The sequence below is a fragment of the Ursus maritimus genome, unplaced genomic scaffold (genome assembly GCF_017311325.1).
Source record: "Ursus maritimus isolate PB19 unplaced genomic scaffold, ASM1731132v1 scaffold_1, whole genome shotgun sequence".
NCBI classification, from domain to species: domain Eukaryota; kingdom Metazoa; phylum Chordata; class Mammalia; order Carnivora; family Ursidae; genus Ursus; species Ursus maritimus.
This window is the reverse complement of record NW_024423343.1, coordinates 8,108,434-8,114,002: the sequence shown is the minus strand read 5'-3', so window position 1 is coordinate 8,114,002 and position 5,569 is coordinate 8,108,434.

Sequence of the window (5,569 nt, the reverse complement as noted above, 5' to 3'; positions counted from 1 at the left end):
CGCGTTCTACTCGGGTAGTACATGGTGCCCACCAGTCGCCAAGTGTACTGTTTCGTAGGGCTGGCATAACAAGATACCACAGACTAGGGGCCTAAACAAATTTATTTCCGCACAGTTCTGGAGGCTGGAGGTGCAAAGGTGTTGGCAAACTTGATGTCTCCTGAGGCCTCTCTCCGGGGCTGGCAGATGGTCACCTTCTCGCTGGGGCCTCATATGGCCTTTCCTGTGTGTGTGCGTATCCCTGGTGTCCGTCTCTTCTTAAAAGGATTATGGTCATACTGGGTTAGAACCCCACTTTTATGACTTCATTTAACCTTAATTACCTCTTTAAAACCTGTCCCCAAGTACAGTCACATTAGGGTTAGGCACACGCATTTTGGGAGAACATAAATTTCAGCCTCTCCGTGCTTCCGTGCTATGTGGCAGCAGCCTTTCCTGCCATCAGTCCAGCCTTCCACTGCCTCCCTGATGATCCTTCAAGCAGTCCTGCACTACAGTGGCTTCCCCTCTATCGAGTCCAAGTATTTGTCTGGTCTTGAGAAGCCCGTTGGGCCGTGGACTCAGACCCTGTCACAGGTCCCTCCCCTTCTCACTCCATATTCTCCAGTCTCCCTGAACTTCCGTGGTTCAGAAAGCGCTGTGGCCATCCGCACCATCGGACCTCTTTACCTTCCTGCAGTTCGCTCTGTCGGGGTTTCCTCCCTCCCCTTCCCCATGTCCACCTGGCAAGTGCACATCCATGAAAGCTCCCATTGCCAGGGATAACCCCCAGCTGTACCATTTGGTATCCTACACCTTTTTCTGTGTTCCCACCTATTTCTTGCATTACAGTCCTTTGTCACTTATTTGCCCCCCCAGCCCGACTGTGAGCTTTTTGAGAGCAGGGACTGTGCTCCCTTCTTATGCCTCCATGGTGTTCTGTGGGAAGAAGTCCTCACCCAGCCCAGAAGGCCTGTGCTGGGGGAACTGGCAGAAGTGCAGTCTGGTGCAGGGGTGGGTGGATGGTGGTGCTGTGGTTAGCCAGAGCACCGTTGTGGGGTGCTAGTGGCCCGGAGAACGGCATCCTGTCACTGCCAAAAACCGTTCCGCAGGCTCTTGGCCCCCAGCGTGGAGGCTGCGCCAGTCTGGGCTTGTGCAGGCGGAGCCGCTAGCTCCTGAGCACTTACTGTGTGCTGGGTGCTGGGCTGAGCACTTCTAATGGGAGGCTCACTAGATCCTCACAAGAACTGTAACATAAATACTATGGTAACTCTGATTTTACTACTGGGGAAACAGCTCTGAGTTACTAGGTGCCAGAGCTGGGATTTACATCCAGATCGGACTCAAGCTACATGTGAAATTAGGGCATGGCTATACCTCTGGGAGGCTGGGGGGTGGCCAGGTTCAGGCCCCAGGGCTGAGAATGCAAAGATAGCAAAGAGGCTCTTGCTCTCCCAGGCTGTTCATATTATTCTGTAATTTTTTTTTCTCTTAATATATTTGGAACATCTTTCCATATTTTGGTGGTTTTAAAGTATGTCTACAAATTCATTGGTACTCCTGCCACAAAAGGTAGAACCCGGTTCCCCCTCCCCTTGAATCTGGGCCCATCTAAGTGACACACTTCTGTTGAACAGAATGTGGCAGTGGTGATGCTGAGTGACATGTAAGGCTAGCTTAGGAAAGGTAATACAGCTTCCGCCTAGCTCTTTCTTGGGATGCATGCCTTGGAATTCCTTGGCTTTGCTGAGGGATCTCTCTGCTGGAGAGAGTGCCTGGAGGGGCAGGGACAGGAGTTGGGAGGGATGAAGGGAGAGATGGATGCCCAAAGGGTCTTCACAGTGCAGATGCTACCTGAGAATGAGCAAGCCTTCAGGTAATTCCAGCGACCAGCTTTGAGGCTGGTGCCAAGTGGAGCAGAGACACGCTCTCCCTGCCAAACTGTCCCCACAGATTGCAGACGGGTGAGCAGAATACAGTACAGCTCCTGACTTATGATGAGGTTGTGTCCTGATAGACCCATTGTAAGTTGAAAATATAAATAGAAAATGCATTTAAAACACCTACCAAACACCATAGCTTAGCCTAGCCCACCTTAAGCATGCTGAGAACACTCACATTAGCCTACTGTGCGGCAAAATCATCTGACACAAAGCCCATTTTATAATGAAGCTTTGACTATGTCATGTAATTCATTGGATACAGTACTGAAAGTGACAGACAATGGTGGTGTGTGTCCGTTGTTGAGTCTCCTGGTCATGTGGCTGGCTGGGAGCTGCAGCTCGCTGCTACTGGTCAGCATCACGAGAGGATCTTACTGTGCATTGCTAGCCTGGGAAAAGATCCAAATTAAAAATTTGAAGTATGGGTTCACCAAATGTGTCTTGTTTTGGCATCATTGTAAATTCAAAAAGTTTTCAGTTGAACTATCATGTTGGGTACTGTCTGTAACCGCTGCTATTATTTAAGCTTCCAGCTGGGGGTTGCTTGTTACTCAGCATTAGCTAACTGGAATAGATATCAGCAAGAACAGTGCTGTGCCCTAGTTTTGAATTCCATGATGTAGATGTATCAGTTTGTATAGTCATTGGACAACTGGTCTTCCAGTTTTTTATTTATGTGAAAAATATTCCTATTCATGTGGAGGTTTACAGATATGTAACACAGATATCAGCCCTTTGTCTTCAATGGTTGTCACCTTCATCTAGCATTTTGGGATGGTGGGGTATTGTCTCATCCGCCTGGGTCAGTCCCTCTGCACTGTAGCTGGTCTGCGCTGATTTGGCTCCTCTGGGCCTCAGCTCCCTCCCCCTGCTGGCCACCCATGGATCTCCTGGCCTGCCTTCATCCCCATGCTACTGCTCACCCTGGGCCAGCCCTCCCCTGGCCTGGGTTCAGCCCTTCTCTAAATCCCCCTTCTTCAGACTTTCAGTGATCCCCTTGTTTTCCTCATCCCTCTGCGGAGAACTTCGCCTTGCCTACCCGGGTGCAGTGCTGAGGCCTCCTATTCTTGGCTGTTCTCTCTCCACTTTCCTCCTCCCCACCTCTCAAGGAAAAATACAAATTCTCAGCAATAACGAAGACTGCTAACAACTAACATTTACCAAATGACTTTTCTGCTCAGGGCACTGTGCTTGGCACTTTACATGGATCACATAATTCAGTTCTCACATCAACCTTTTGAAACCTGTGTCATTGTCTTTTTTTTAAAGATGATGAAACTGAAGGTCGGAGAGGTGACATGACCTCCCCAAGGTTATACAGCTAGAAAATGATGTGGTCTCTGCTCTCAACAGCTCTATAGAACTACCTCCCTAGATCTCTGTTACAGAAAAGAGTTCCCTAAACTCAACACAGTTCCAAAGTGGATGGCACCTGCTTCTGTTAAAGAGCAATGAGTCACCTTTATTCACCCTCTTGCTTCCAGAGGTGCCTAATGCCCACAGATTCGTTCATTCAACAAGTATTGTTGGTCTACAGTGTGGTAGGCATGTTCTAAGCATTTTGAGGGAACCAGATGATACTTCTGACTTCATGGAGCTTTTGTTCTTGTGGGGAGATAGACAGGAAAGGCCTGAAATGGGTAAAATCTGGCCCCTTTCCATGCTGTGAGCATGGAAAGAAGTGAGGGGACAGGTTTCAAGCAATGAAGACAGCCTCTTGGAGGTCAGCTTCAAAGGAACTACAGGCTTCATTCTAAATTTTTTTTCTTTTAGTTTTAAATTTTGAAATGGCTGCCTATTTGGCTTCTGGGAGAAGAATGAAGACATTTTGCCTGAGAACATGGCAGTATGAAGATTGGCTTCTGGTTATAATTTCTTCGCTCAGTTGTTTGTGTCTGATAAATTCTTTAGGAGAAATCCCTAGAGGTGGAATGTTTGAGATTCAGAGTAGTTGGAATTTTTAAAAAGATTTTATTTATTTGAGAGAGAGCGTGTGCACAAGTTGGAGGGGGGGCGGCAAGGCAGAGGGAGAAACAGACTCCCTGTAGAGCATGGAGACCGACACGGGGCTGGATCCCAGGACCCAAAGATCAGGACCTGAGCTGAAGGCAGACGCTTAACCAACTGAGCCACCCAGATGCCCCAGAGGAGTTGGAATTTTAAGGTCATTGCTGCATAGAACCAATCTCCCCCAGAAGGGTCTGCTGGCTTACACTCCTCCCAGCTATGCAAGCCAGGGCTTCACCTATTCTTGGCTGGGTGCCTGGGTGCCCAAGCCCTGGGGGGATTCCAGAGGGTGCCCTGCTGGGGTTGAGCACTTTTTGTGTTTGCCTCATTGTGTGACAAGCCCTGGACTGCAGTGGATGTTGCCATTGTTTTCCATTACAGCCAGTCTGATCTGGGGGGAATAGTATCTCTTTGATGTTATAGTTTGCATTTTTTTAATTACCAGTGAGGGTAAATATTTCTTGAATGCTGATTACCCCACTGCATTTCTTTTGTGACTTTCTTGTTCTTGTCCCTGACTCATCTCTCCACTGGGATCATTGTTTTTTTTAAGGATTTGGATTTCTAAGTACTACCCGAAAGTCACCAGCAGAGGGCAGCAGTGCATCAGGGTGCTGAGGAAATGGTGTTGGACCCTGAACCTGAACACTGTTACTTTGGACAAAGGCAGAGCCTGGGTCCTGGGTTGTTGGCATCAATGGACTCAGGGGGAACTTAGAACAGTCAAGGTGGTTAATTTCCTATTCAAATTGAGTTATTCATCTGAAATGGGTGGGTTTGGAACAAGAAGACGACTTTTGAAAGGCCAAGACTGTAGGTCCCAGAGTGGTAAATGAATTCTGTCTGGTAGGAGACATCCAGGAGCCCTTAGACAAGAGCTGTCATTGTGGCACTGTGAGTCCCAGGTTGTTGCCAGAATAAGGGTGTGTGTGTGTGCGTGCGTGCGTGTGTGTGTGTGCGCACATATGCATGCAAATGCCCTTCCCATCCTCCAGAAAGGTAGGTGAATACATTTGCATATATGCCAGCCTCTCTGTTTGAGCTGCCTTGTTCTGTTCTCCATCTCACTGGGAAATTGAAGCAGCTTAATAGGGAGGGCCTGGTGATGATGCTGAAATGTGGAATCATAAAGGGTGCGGGACTTGTGAATGCTGCCCCAGCCTCCTAACCCCCAGGAGCTAGATGGGCATCAGGGAAATATGAAACCCTGAAATCATGCACACCTATCAATGCACTTACATACCTTCTTTAAAAAACATTTAATTTTGAGATAGAGATTCTACTGTATAGGTAGTTACAAAAATAGTAGTGACCTGGTGTACCTTTCAGCCAGTTCCGCCCAGTGTTAACGTCTCCTGTAACTTTGGTATACTATCTAAGCCGGGAACTGACATTGGTACAATCCAGGCCTTTTTCAGATGCCATGACCTTTACATGCGCTCGTGTGCGTGTGCAACATTGCTGAGCTGTGTGAGCAGTCCTAGGCCATCATCTTTTGGAATTCTTGTTTTGTGCAAAAAGTATACCCGTATTTGTTGAAGTCACTGTTAGCAGCATTTTCTGTTACTTTCAGCCATAACATTCCTAATATACCTCCAGTCGCAAATGCAGAAAACCTGTTGCAAACGGCTCAATTTAAA